We start from the raw sequence: 15,323 nt of genomic DNA, 5'->3' as shown, positions 1-15,323 counted from the left end.
GCCCATGGCTTTGCTCCCAGGTGGCCACAGAAGCCCTGCTTCCACTTTGCTCATCTGGGCACAGGGACCTTGTGGAGGGTTGTCTCCAAGTGGGACAAGCTATTTCTACAAAGCTCTCCCATAAGAGTCATATGAAATTGTAGAAACTTCCTAAGAACAAAAGACAAGTCAAACCCACCTAAACCAGTAGTTATTCATTAAATTAACCAACATCAGGCTGAAGGGAACTCTGGGAGCTTTCAACTGGAGGAATTATTTCAGAAGCCATGAAAGCTAAGCAGTGCTGAAGCTACTTTGATCACTAATTTACACAATATGCAGTTGTTATTAACACTGATTTAGCATGATCTCTTCCAATTAGAGTTTATGCCTCTTGCAATCATTTATAATCAGTTGCCTTATAGGTAACACCACCTGTAACAAGGAAATGTATATTTATGACGCACTGTGGTGAGATATGTACAAAATACACGCCCTGAGCCAACACTTACACACCAGAGGTTATCAGGGACAGAACAGTTTTGAGGAAAGCCAGTTTAAAATCTCCTTCTCATGACAGAAGAATGCCAATGATGCCAGATGTGATGGGTAAAAGCCTATGCCTTTCAACATTCTTAATGTTTTAATAGTTTACGGATTGTCTACTTAATCATTCTGCTTTCCCAGCAGAACATTAGTGATGCTGCAGATGTGGATGAAGACAAAGAGCAAGTGAATATTAAGTTACAGAAGCAACTTGTAGCTGTAGATCTGGATGTAGACATGAAACAGCACAGCCAAAAGTAAACTTGTTGCTGGATTCTAGTAGTTTATTCCTGATGCTGCCACTGTGCCTGAAGTTTCAGAAACTGGAGTTGCAATTTCTACACATGCTCATTACTTGTGACTAATGAGACAGCAGAAAAGGAGGTTGGACATCCTCCCCTGGGTGGTAACCACTCAAGCTAAGAGTGGCATTAATTATCGAGAGCAATTAGTGTCAGAGAAGCTCACAGATAACTACTGCTGCAGAAGAATTTGTAGCCAGAATGCAGAGAATCTTCTCTGACAATAGTGTTTAACTGAGTTTTCCTTACAAACTTGATATCACAGTGATTGCTTTTTCTAATAAATGAAAAAGACCATTTAATGCTGTGCTAATAAATGTGTCCTAAGAGAGGGTGAGGCTTGGCTGTTTTCTTTTGCTATAGATAAGCCATTGGTGGGGCAAACATACAGTTCTGCAAGGCATGACTCATTCTTTGTGCTTTTACAAAGCAGATCCTGAAAGATGGCCAGGACATACAAAAACTATCAGAGTTTAACTTTAACAGGAGTTCATGCCTGCATGGCTCAGAGTGCCCTGGGGAGAGCAGAGGAGTTGTACATTTTATGTCTGAACTGACATCTACCATAGGTGCTGTTGCCTCAAACCTGGCTCTGTATACTCAGGTTGCAATGTGGCAGGATGTATCATGGTCTTGCTGTGAAAAGTGCTGGGTTTCTGGGGTGTGGGTGGTTTGTTCCTGTGAAATGGAGCAAAAGACTTGCTACAGATGTTTTGAAATCACTGGGCCTTGACCAGTGTTAAGGAACTGAATTGAATGAGCTGCTCTGGAGGAGTAAGGCTTTGAAAACCACCGACTGTCACTGAGGGACCAGCTTTGAGTTTCTTCTGGTTAGCAGATTCCATGGGGAAATTTCCAAAACTCCAAAATCCCTCATATGCTTATGAAAAAATCTTTCCCACCAAATCTACTGCTCAGGAGTTTATGCAAATTGGGAAGCTATTGTAACAGCCTCTGGGAGGGAGACCTGCTCTATCAAATCATCATGGCCTGCTCTCCTTCCTGCTCAAGTTTGATTCAAAAAGCTGTGTTAAAACCCCTGGCAGTGCTGTGAGAACAGAAAATCCCTACCAACACCTCTCTTCATTTGGCTCAGTAGTAACTACATGGCCAAAGTATTAACATTGCTAAGTACTGCATGTTAAAATACTAATATCGCTTTCTTCTCTTAGTGTTAAATAGGAGGACTGCAGCTTACTATAAACTCCAAAAATATCAATTTAGGCTGTAAGAGAGAGTTAAGCTTTCCCAGAACACATTAGGTAATCTATCCAGTAAAAATTCTTCAGTAAAAATTCAAAAATGTTCCTTCAAGAGGGCTCAAACTGATCACTTTTCTCCTTTGATCAGAACCATGGCCAACCCAGAACCACTGATCTCAGCCACAAATTTGTATCGACACCTGCCCCCAACAAATTTGTATCGACATCTGCCCCCAATTGGCTGGATTCAGTCAATGCAGCCTATGCAGGAGGGCTGGTGGAGGTTTGCCTAGCAGATATATGCTCGGTGGAAGTGAAATAAAGATGATGTTTAGCACTTTCCTTCTTCAAAGGGCCTCAGGACAGTGTATTCTTGATCTGTCTTGGGCATCTGGGTCTTGCTGCTGGGGAGGAATTATTTGTCACAAGTCTTCAGAAATGTCATTTGGGCTCCTTGGGATAGAATTTTGTTGCTGAGGAGGTAAGAGAAATTTGGCTCAGGAAGTCCTTGCTTCTCCATCCTTGATCTCTTGATGCCAGGCTTTGTTTGCTTCTTTGGAAATGCATTAGTTTTTTAAAAATAAAATAATTTAGAAAGCAAATAAAACAACTAGCAGAATTTTCATGTATTTAGCTGAAATTCATCTCTATTCTAAGAATGAGTTTATATAATATAATACATAATAGTACATTATAATATTTGATATATTTGGTATATAATATAATCTGTATAGAGAATTTTTGAAGTGGTGATGGTACCTCAAATAAAAGTAGTGTGAATGTTCTTTCCAGGCATCAAGGCATAGTGTGGACTAACATTATTTTGTAAATGTGAGCTGTGTACACCACAGATAAAATATCTTAACCAACATTTTCAAATGTGACCAGCAATTTTGCTGCCTTGATTTTAATAAGCTTGCAAAATGTTGGATTTTTGCCAGGTGAAATATTGTTTTAAGTCCCTCTGAGACTGACCCCTAGGAATCAAGACACTCTCTAAATCTGTAGCCACCTTCTAAACTTCAGGCCAAGATACAATTTAATTCAGATCAAAGAGTTTCCTTATAAGAGAGCCTTCCTGTTTCTCTGTAGCAAAAGGATTATGGGCCTGCTAACCAGTCACTTGTATCACAACATGATGGAGTACATAAGGCAACAGTGCGCAGTGATTCACGTCCCTGAAAGGCAGTGCAGAATTTCACAGAGATTTCCCTGGAAGTCCTACTTGGCATAGGCGAAGTTGCTGCCTGTGTTCAAGAAAGCATCTATTAAATTGACTGGGAAATACTTTCTCCTCAAGGAGAAATAGCACTGAGATATAGTCAGTCACATCCATGTTGGGAACGCAGGGGAGAAAGGAGATGGGGAGGGCATGCCAGGATGGGAGCTGCGTTGGCTGCTTTACCTGAAGGCAAGTGCTCTATGTGGGATAACAGTGTATGGCTATGCTCCTGGAAGGGCTCTGCAGCTGGACTGTGTGCAGAACCCAAGAAGCTGAAAAGCTGTAACTAAACCCAACTGAAAATAAACAGATGGTCTTTCTGTTAAGAGTGAGGCTGTTGGGCATTCCCCTCTCACTCATTGCCAGGGTCATGAAAGTGCAGGGCTCTTGTACAATAAATAACCAGGTCATAACTGTGCAATGGGATTGTGAGATTTCCCTCAGTGAGCCATACCCACAGCACAAGGCCCTGAGTCCAACAATGTACTTTATCTCCAGGTGACAGACCTTGGGATATGGAACTTCATCTGCATCTGGATGGTATTTCAGTTCTCAAACCACAGAAATAGGCAAAAGAGCTAGAATAGTCCATGAAAATTATTTTCCTTTCCTCTAAAATTGGTTTTAATAACAGTATTAAGCATGTCTGGGCCTCTTCCCTTTCATTACTTCTCCCCTGAGCACCTTCTATTTGAGTTGTTTTTGTCCAAACTGGAGACTTCACTCGGATTCCAGAAACTTAATGGTTGTTGTGAAGCTTTCCCCAAAGCACACTTGTGATTCACCAGTAAATGCTCTTGGGAAAGTGTTTCTTCCTCAGAAGTGATCACAGTTGGATGTTGGGCTGGGGATGAGGAGACCTTCTTATTCTGAAGTTCTAATTTCCCATTCTGCTCAGTACAGACTCATGCGAGGAAGACCAGATCTCACGCTGTGTTCCATAGCATTACTATAGAAATTATGGTGGTGAAACTAACGAAGCTAGTTATAAAAGAATACAATCACACTGTATGATTTTTTAAAATCATTCAGTCCATCCCCTCTGAAAAAAAATATACATATATATAATAAATATATATTCAGTCACAGAGATGTTTCACAAACCAATTTGTAAACTTAATTCCAGTTGTTATTAGACAAAGTTATATTAACGGCACTTCTTCAAATCCTCTGCCATGGTTCATGGGCACGTAGGCAAGCTGAGATTACGAGCTATGTTTTTCTTTGGCCACCATTGTCAGTGGTACCATGGAAACAGTAACAGAAGCCAACTAAATGGTAAAGTAAATCTGGAAACAGAAATCAGTCCAGCATCTGTTGTTAGATAATTGCCTAGGACTGTTGTTTCAAACAGATTGGATTGCTGATTAATGACATGACATATGATGATAGGATGTGCAGTAACCTGTAATTTATCTGTAATTAATCCATAATGATTAATCTATGGAACACCTTTCTTCTTTTTTGTGGCTCATGTTTGAATACAATATCAGAAAAAAGTTGTGAACTGCATTAACATTTTTATTGCATGTATTAACGGGATACAGTAATGGAATAAACACTGAACATTACAATAATTACATATTTTAAAATAAGAAACAAAAAATACCCAAATGATCATATGGAAAGAGAAAGGATAAATTAACCTAGCTAGCCACTGGATGGCAGAATTGCTCTATTTAACTATTGCAAAACTAGGCTCTTTTTTCTTCAGATGCAAGAGAATAAACAAATCAATCTGGATGAAAAGTAGTTATTTTATATACAGTCTAATAAACACAAGTAAGCAAATTCTTACAGCAAGTAGGAATCATGGTTTATTGTTGCACAGTTTATGACATCCCTCAGACACTGCTAATTTAATGGATCAAATAACCAAAACAATTATTTGAGAAATTACTACAATACCAAACTTTGCTTTCATTCCTGTTTATGCAGCTCCATTATCTTCAAATTCATAAAAAAAAAAAAAAAAAAAAAAAAAGGAAAACAGCTGAGAAATTTAATGGTCCAAAAAAAAAAAAAAAAATTAAGCTTCTTGCTCAAATGTTTTCAGTTTTTAAAATAAGTAATAGCTCCAAACATTGAAATGTCAGAAATCTCCATGATTTCCTAGTCAAGTTTTTCAGAACCTGATTGCCCAATTTGCTTTGAGGCCTCTGGTTCATGGCATGTGGCATCAAGTGTACTTAAATTACTTGATTTTTATTTTATTTATTTTCCTGATGTTCTTTGGGTCTGTGCTTTTTCTCTTTCATTAGGGGAAAATTGGGAGAGATTTATATGTCACAGACCAGAAGGCTATGACATACAATGTTTGCCTCCAATGAGGTACCAGTTATGGAAGTAGTATTCCAAGGAAAGAGCCATGCCTGGTATACAACCTTGGTAGTACGATAATAATACACAGCAACAGCAGCAGCATCCTTTTGATAGGCTTTACTGCTTGCTCATTAGTGACCTCTGCTCAGGACTCAATTTTCAGCTGTGATTTTGTCTTGTTTTTCAGGGACAGATATACACCCAGTGACAGTTGCAAAGTGGGTGGCCACCATTGTTTGCCCAAATCAAACAAGGAACAAGCTTAAGAACTGCTGATTTAACTTATTGTGGTTTCCTCAAACAAACAAACAAACAAAAAACAACCAACCTACCAACAGAAAAACAAAACAATAACAATAGTAATAAAAGCACAATAACAGGGAGAGAGATTTGCTCAATCACATTGTTTTACAGTTGGCTACTTGCCTTTAATAACTCTGAAAGATGACACCAGCCTACAATTCTTAAAAGAATAAATTTCTCTCGGTTTTAGGTGGAATAAAACAGTATGTGGGTTCACAAGACATGGAAAGAGTGGTGTCCCCTTGCCCTTTCCAAAAGCTGCCTCTTGCTGGTTGGGTCATCATCCTGCCGATGTGCACATGCATTGTTTCAGCCTCTGATATGCCAACCAGCCACACAGGGACATAAGAGAGGGTTTGTCACAGAAACACTGGGAGGCTTGAGGGGGATGGAGAGCAATAGTCTGCAGGCAACTGGACTTCATCAGATCCACAACTCTTTTTTTTTTTTTTTTAAATTTGCTTTAAAATCTGAAAGGTGCAATCAAGGTACAGAGATACACACACACACACACACACAAACAACAACAACAACAAAAACAAACAACTAAAAAGAACTAAATAAATAATGATACCGATGAAGGCTGTAGAAACCTAGAGCCATGATGGAAAGGCTGACAGCAGTAGCTCCAAGGATTTGCATGTGGAAACAGTGGCACAGGGCCAGTACCAAATCCCAGAGACACCACTCTCCCAGCAAAGCAAATTCTTTAATAGGCATCATTCAAAAACAGAGGAATAAACAGTATTTGTATGAATAACTGACCAGTTCATGTGTGGAGGTGGGATCCCCTTGATGCGGAAAAGCAATAGTACCCTTGAGACCTAAAACCACTGGATGAAACTGAAAAAATGCATGTACTTAATGTTACTGAAGACTCCTACACATACATGAGGCATGAGCACAAAGGAAGAGCTTGCTTTTCTGTTAGCAGATGAGAAATCCTGGCACATCACTGGTAACTACAGTGCACAAGTTGGATTTCATATAGCAGGCATATAGGGTATCTTATTTTTTTTCTCCTCTAAGCATTGAAAAAGGCAAAGAGGGGTATGATTCACTGACAGAGAGGGCTGCAGCTGTGCCATGTAGGCCCCATTACTATAGAGCAGAGAGCTGCAATGCTGGGGCACAGAACACAATGCCCAAATCCTGAGCAGGATCTGGGCTTGTTCTGAGCTGGCCCCAACTTGTCCTGGACCCCAGGGATGGTGGCCCTGCAGGATTTTTGTTTGGGGCCTACCTTGCCTGTAGCACAATGGGTGAGTAACTTCTGGCTACTTCTTCAGGGTAACAAATAACCCCTTTTTGAACCCAGATACAGATACATGTGGAATTACTTGGACCGATTGAATCCACAGGCAAAATCAGAAGATTTTTGGTGTCTGAAATAAAAGCTTTGAGGATAAAAGGCTTCCATTCTGTACATTTAGTGCTTATTTCTCATAAAGAACGTAAAGCAATTGTCAAGAGAATAGAGCACATAGAATAAATATACTGTAGGCCTCTAATTTATTCTCAGAGCTTTACTGATGCCACAAAACCACAAACAGCAACAGATCCCTCCGTGTGAATTAAAGCTTATATTCGGTTACAACCATCTGTTCACAATGCATAGTTTTTGAGGCCAGATTCATTATGGCCTAACTCCAAAGTTATAAATGGCATTTACATTAGAGTAACATTAGAAAAATGCATGGGTGAATCTGGCTGTTTAATGTTTTAATAGTTTGTTTTTCTTTAACTATCTGCGTTATTACCTGTTGGAAAAGTAAGAGCTGAATGCAACTTTCACTGCCATGACTCCACTAGAGGTAATGTGCTGCAGATCCTGTACAGCTGTCTAAGGAAAAGCCTGTGACTGTGGGCTAACAACTGGAATATGTTATAAAATACCATTGTTGGGCAACATATTTGGGGGGAATTAATGTTTTTCTTGGTGTGCTAATCTGTCACGTGAAAACTCAACCATGTGGTAGCTTTGTGGGATGTAAATATAGCATCCATAGGAAATTTGTGTATGCATCTCTACTGGCAAGCTTGTGTCTTTCATGTTTGGCTCTCAAGTTTTATTCTTCTGGTCACCCAAAGGGCACATGGCTAAAACAAGCCATGGAGCTCCCCAGGAGGGGAGACAGAGCCTTGCTCATTGTACACTGTTTTTGCCCTTCCTGAAACACCAAAAGTTCTGTGCTACACGTTTTATTCACCAGAGACCTGCATGTCTTGGGCTGAAGGACAAAGGGCTCTTCTGACATGGACAGCAAAACAGAGTAAAGGAAAAAAGTTTGAGCTGTCCTTAAGGTGGCTGCCTTCCTGGGTTGCAACATTGACCAAGTTTCCTGTAACCATGATGAAAGCACAGTGTTACTGATATAAACAATCTGCTATTAACTTTAGTAATCTGCTGTCAATTTAAGGCCTTCCAGATTTTGCCTACCCCTTTTCTTATTCTGATGCAAAATGAACAATGCAAATAGCAGAACCTGGGCCTTGATAATGCAGAGAATGCTGGCCTCAGGGGTGGTTTGCATCCGTTGTTCCCAGGTTAGTATATAACCTACAACAGAATTAAGTTGTAAGTATTCTTTTTTATTTTTATTTTTAAGAATACCACCCCATCTCCAAGTATCTCTTGCAATCTTACATTTCCCTATGTTTCCATATTCATTGAAGCAAATAACATAGACTGTGAGTATGTGGCTTTCCATCTTCATGACCTGCTGGGAAAGATGTAGGCCACTGGTTAGCTGTCTAAAGCTCATACCTGTGGACCAAGAAAGCATACATTGATTCAGTAGCCAGGAGCAAAAGCGACTGAGTTCTCATTGCAAACAGACTGAGCTCTTTAAGATGTAACTGTTTCACTCATGCTTGAAAATGTGGGAGACATAAGACAGTAAGTGAATAATATGTTTCTATAAATATATAACCCATAAAGTAACTGAAAGCAGTTCTGTTTATTTTAGCTTTAAACATTGTAAAGTTAATTGTAACTCTATTTTTTTAAAAATTATTATTTTTTGCCTGATTCAATTCCTACAGGTATACACTGTACTGTACCTTGAAGTTCAAGGAAGTTTAAATGCTTATGCTATGTTTTAGAATTTCTTTTAAAGATTCAAATAACATTTTTTCTTTTTCTCAGAGCCATAGAAATACATCATTTACTAATCAAGCTAATAATGAATATATTTGGAACATATTCAGCTTCTGTCTAAATCTTGGATTTCAACCTTTCTCTTTGTTTATTAAGCAAGTTAAAAAGCAATCTAAAACCATCAGAGAAGGCACAGATGCAAAAGTTAAATTAAACTCAGCTCATTCTTGATATTTTTGGTACATAAAATGGCAAATTAACATTAGATTGAGGAACCTTCTTTTTTCTTCAATATATCAAAATTAGTGCAGTCTTACTTTAGACTGTCAAATGGCCCATTTTTTGTGGGGGACAGGAAAAGAAAGCCATAATGAAAATATACATATATCTTTTTTTTTTTTTTTTTTTTTTTTTTTTTTTTTTTTTTCTCCTATGAAATCAATCTACCTTCACTTCTGTAGAAAGAGTCTGCCTTCCTAAGGATACTGTGAGTGGCATTATATTCAACCTTGTTTATATAATCCCTTTGTTATATTTCTTTTGATAATATTTAAAATAGCTTGAAGCCTGCAATTTGATTCTGAAATGTAATAAAATATTTGACAGTGGATTAAGCTTTCTCATAACAATACTTTTCCCTGCCAAACTCTATTTTTTTTTTTTTTTTAATAAACTATCAGTCAACAGTTAAGGGTTCAAGCCTCTCCCTTGGTTATAGCTATCCATGCAGTTGTTTTCACCTCAAAAATTTATGAGAAGGGTTTGCCCCTCAGGATTCCAGCTTAATAAGAAAAATGTTACTGCTGTATCCCCATAGTTTCAGCGATATTATAGAAACCCAGAGGGGGAAAAGCAAAGAAAACAAAAGCAAAAACATTTTTGCATGACCTTGAGCAACACGCATACCCAGTTTATGGTTTCTATTGTGTTGATTCAAGGTTTTTGCACGAAAAACTAAACTGCTTTTTTCCTGGTCTGCTCAGTGTGTGTCAGTAACAGTTTGTGGCCATACAACTTCAGGCTACTTTCTCATAATATCTTAATGTGTTCATGCCTGCTCAGTGCATCAGTGTGAAACCTCCAAGGAAAGTGAGGATCTGGGAGGAGGTGGCCCTGGGGTTGGTGCAGCCTGGTCCCATCCCTGGCTAAGCAGCAGGGACAGTGCAGAGAGGACATGAACCAAGCATTTGCCACTGGCGCTGCTGTGCCTTGCCCTCTGCTTGGCTTTTAAAGCTGGCATGTCCAGCTTTATACGGTGGACATCATTCAGTTGTGATGTTTTTCATACATGTGCAGTAAATCCCCCTTTAAATTTGCTCTGAATTAACAATAACCTACACAGTATTCTAAATTACAGTGAACCAAGTTATGTTTTACAACATTGTGGACATAAATGATTGCCCTGCTGTGATGGACAAATTTTAGCTTTATATGGGAAGCGGAAGAGAAGGGACATTTTCCATAGGAAACGTGAATATAAACTATATGAGGAACATTTGGCACTTCTCTAATATGTCATATATATTCCCCAAGCTTTTTCAAATCCAATTTATGAGTGGAAAGAGAGCATGAATTACAGAAAAAATTTAATAATATTTGGTCTATTATTGCTGTGTGACACTTTTGGCCTGAAGTGATCTTGTGAATTTCTATTTCAGATTACTATGGTCTTTCTCAAGAAATCGAATTAGACTTCAGAGATGTTCCCACTGAAGTAAATGAAGTCTATAATTGCAGCAACAGGAATGACATCAGAACCTTTGGAAAGGAAAAAGATGCATAGTACAAGGAAAAAAAAATGCAGGAAAAAAGTTTTTAGGAGAATGTTGACAATGGGCCAAACCATGCCCTCAGCTGTGTATATTATTCCCATTAAAGCTAAAGGGATTTGTACATGCCTCAGAGCAGGACATAGTCCCTTGCTTTAGATGGCAAAACTCTTCCATGGCCATATAAGAAAGACACATTCAAAAATCAAGGTCTGTGATAAATTTCACTGTACTGAATTTCTGTATGTAGCTATTTCTTTAGTGAAGATCTGTCTGCTTCGTATAGGAGTTTGAAAATGGCAGCTTTTCCTTCCCAGCAGACTCTGAGTAGATTCATTGCTAGCAGTACTGCTTATTCCCTGCAGCAGACCTCTTGAAGTAAATGCAGGTAATACAGAGTAAGAGAAGAACCTGGTTCCACATGTATCACAGACTCACAGACCTATTCAGGTTGGAAGGGACCTTGCAAAGTGTCTAGTACAACCTCCTGCTCAAAGGAGGGTCAACACTGTATCAGATAGGGTAGCTCAGAACTTTGTTCAGTGAAAACACTGAAGAACAGAGACCCTACAGCTTCTCTGAGAAACATCCTCCAATACTTAATTACCCTCAGAATGAATATTTTTACTTATATCCAGTTTCAACATCTCATTTCAACTTATGTCCATTATCCACCATGCACTATGGAGTGCCTGTCTTTTTGATAACCTTGCAATAGGCCCTGGCAAGCTGCTTTTCAGCCCCCTGAAGCCGTTTCCAAGCTGAAGAAGCCCTGATCCCTCAGCCCCTCCTTGCTAAGCAAATGCTCCAGCCCCAACCATCTTGGTGGCTCCTCACTGAACTTGTTCCAGGTTATCAGCCTTTCTTGTACGGAGGCCCCCAGATTGGATGCAGTATCTAGATGTGGTCTAATGAGTGCCGATTAAAGAGGCGCAACCACTTCTGTCATTTTCCCAGCTATGCTCTTGTTAGTACAGCACAGAATGCTGTTGGCTTTCTTTGGTGCCAGGGCTCATAGCTGGCTCACTCTCAACTTGTGTCCACCAGGACTCCCATATCCTTTCCAGCAGAGTTGCTCCCTAACAGGGGAGACCCCAGCCTGGATCAATGCAAGGGGTTAGTCCACCCCAGGTGCGGGACTTGGCATTTGTCCTTGATAAATTTCACAAGGATCCTGTTGGCCCATTCCTCCAGCCTGTCAAGATATCTACCTTAATCCAACTACTTACCCCATGTGCAAAAGCCTGAGAGATTCATGCTGTGGAAAATATCTTAATAGATTTCTGCCGTGCTGAGTCTTACTTTCAGAGCTATCCCAATAGTCTTTTCTTGTTTTTAAATTTTCCACTTCTTAGGATTCAACAAACGTAGGAGTGCATTTGGGCCTGCGCTGTGCCAAAAGGAATTTCTGCCAAAATTTTTAAGTTCAGAACTTTAGACTTTGAACAAAGTCTAGGAGTAAAATCATGACTTCCCACCCCAAAAGACCATTTGTAAGGCGATAGTCAGTATAGCAGAGGACATGATAACAGGGACATGATAATCTGTTATAACTGTTTTCAAATATATGCTTGTTTCTGTCTCATTTTGATTTTGTCTTAGAAACAATCCTTGACTTTGTCATAGCTGTGTCTAATTAAAAAATCAGTTTATAATTCTGGAATCTTCATCTACCAAATGACCTGGTTATCAGATTATATCTTTGGCAGCAGGACAGCCTAGGGACCAAATACAACAGCTTCATCTTCTGTGTGACTTGGGCATACTCCCTTAACTCTGGCCCCCAGACTTTGAAAACACTTCAGATTTCTAGGCCCTTTAAAAGTTACCCAAATACAGAATAACATTTGTTGATTTATTTATTTATTTGTTTGTTTATTTGGTCTCCTAAAAATACATTTGCAGAAGCTCTGAAGATAGGTATGTGTGTTGGGTCTGTCTGGGATAGAGTCACCTTTCCCTGCAGCAGCCCACACAGTGCTGTGCTCTGCACTCATAGCTGGAACAGCACTGGTATCACTCCAGTGTTGTGTCTATTGCTGCATAGTACTGGCACAACATCAGAACTCCCTCCAAGCCCCCAAGAGCCAGCAGGCTGGGGTTGGGCAATTGATGGGGAGTGGACATCACCAGGGCAGCTGACCTAAACCGACCAAAGGGATATTCCATAACACCTGATGTCACACTCAGCAATAAAAGGGGGGCTCTCGTGAGGGAGGGTGTTCCTCCTGAACAACTGGTACACGTTTTGAAGCCCTGCTTCCCAGGACGTGGCTGAACATTGCTCGTTGATGGGAAGTAGAGAATAACTTTTTCCTTTCTCTCTGTGCTTCCGCACGGCCTTGTTTTTTCTTTTGTTTCTTTTTCTCCCTATTCCCTTTCCCTTTAATTAAATAATTCTCATCTCAAACCTCGAGCTCTTTGTGTTGTTTTTTCTCCCCCTTCCTCTTTGAGGAGGGGAGGAGTGAGAGAGCAATTGTGGTGAAGCTCGGCTGCCCACTTGAGTAAAACCACCACAAAAAGTGAATGAAGCAGAGATCGTGCATAGGAATCCAGGTTTAGACACTGAAGGAACTCTGCTGTAAAGCACGGGGAACAGACAGAAATTTACAGAATCACAGAATCACAGAATAGTCTAGGTTGGAAGAGACCTCCAAGATCACCGAGTCCAACCTCTGACCTAACACTAACAAGTCCTCCACTAAACCATATCCCTAAGCTCTACATCTAAACGTCTTTTAAAGACCTCCAGGGATGGTGACTCAACCACTTCCCTGGGCAGCCTATTCCAGTGACTAACAACCCGTTCAGTAAAGAAGTTCTTCCTAATATCCAACCTAAACCTCCCCTGGCACAACTTTAGCCCATTCCCCCTCGTCCTGTCACCAGGCATGTGGGAGAATAGACCAACCGCCACCTCGCTATAGCCTCCCTTCAGGTACCTATAGAGTTGCCCCTGAGTCTCCTCTTCTCCAGGCTAAACAGTCCCAGCTCCCTCAACTGCTCCTCGTAAGACTTGTTCTCCAGCTTCGTAGTCCTTCTCTGGACTTGCTCAAGCACCTCCATGTCCTTCTTGTAGCGAGGGGCCCAAAACTGAACACAGTACTCAAGGTGCAGCCTCACCAGAGCTGAGTACAGGGTGACAGTCACTTCCCTGGACCTGCTGGCCACGCTGTTTCTTATGCAAACCAGGATGCTGTTGGCCTTCTTGGCCACCTGAGCACACTGCTGGCTCATATTCAGCCGACTGTCAACCACTACTCCCAGGTCCTTCTCTGCCAGGCAGCTTTCTAACCACACATCTCCCAGCCTGTAGCTCTGTTTGGGGTTGTTGTGCCCCAGGTGCAGGAGCCGGCACTTAGCCTTGTTGAACTTCATACCGTTGGCCTCGGCCCATTGGTCCAGCCTATCCAGATCCTCCTGCAGAGCCTTCCTACCCTCGAGCAGATCGACACACGCATCTAACTTGGTGTCATCTGCAGACTTGCTGAGGGTGCACTCAATTAGTGAAAAGGTAGCAGATTTCCTGAGAAACTGTTGGGCTTCTGTAGGCACGTTTCCCATTGTAGGAAGTTTTGGACTAGCTGGTAGACAGAAAAGCTAAAATGAAGCAGGAGGCTGAGCTAGGAGATAAAGAACTAATTTCTATTATAGGAAAATTAAAAAGATTAAAATTTAAAGGATTACAGTCCTTTCAGTTGTAAATTTTATCTCCTTAAACAAATATTTGTTTCCATATCCTTCATATTACTCAATATCCCATTTACAAGAATTTTCCCTTTTCCCTCTGCATAGAGCCAAGATGCTAATTAGCCAATCAAGTAACCAAACAAGGGCATTCAAGGACAACAACCCATCTGGGAAGAGTTTGGAGTGGGACGAGTGGGAAGAGGCCACCCAGCCAGGTATAAAGCCAGGGGCAAGAGAAGCATGTATTTCTCTATTAGGGCTGGCTCTAGCATGGAGTGAGTAGGAGTCTAGAAGTAAGTAGCTAGGCAAGATGTTTTGTTCTTGTAGATAGACAGGAATAGAAGGGGTTGGTCACTATTTATTTATTTTTTGGTTGTATGCACTTAGAGAGACTAATGGAAGAAAGGGTAGCTGACAAAAGGGACTGATTTAGGAATTGCTCTTAGATCTGTTCAAAATAGATGAAAGGAGGAAAGACCTCCAGAAGTGCTTTTCTTGGGGGTAGAGAGGGAGACTTTTGTGAGTACCCCTCTGTGAGGTAACCATCACCTGTGCATATGGATGTCATGGTCAGATATATGACCCAGAGGAAGACAGGCTAATGGAGATGTTTGCTGGGGACACCTTACATAGCTGAACAGCTTGGTCTTCCAAAAAGCAACCTACATCTGCTGAGAGCTAGGCTGACAGAGGAGATATCCAAGGATGTAATACTAACAAGTGAAAGGAGATGTGACTACAGTATCGGGTTTCCCTCAGGTAGATTATAAGCATGTTCCCTCTCTTAATGAGGGTGTTGTTCTGGGTGTAGAATGTAGAGAAAGAAGAAAGGAAGATGCTCTCATGTAGCAAACAGACTTTTTTCCTCTGGGGAAAAAAAAAAAAAAA

The sequence above is a fragment of the Oxyura jamaicensis genome, chromosome 2 (genome assembly GCF_011077185.1).
Source record: "Oxyura jamaicensis isolate SHBP4307 breed ruddy duck chromosome 2, BPBGC_Ojam_1.0, whole genome shotgun sequence".
NCBI lineage: Eukaryota > Metazoa > Chordata > Aves > Anseriformes > Anatidae > Oxyura > Oxyura jamaicensis.
The sequence above is the reverse complement of the archived record's forward strand: the minus strand, read 5'-3'. Positions refer to the sequence as shown.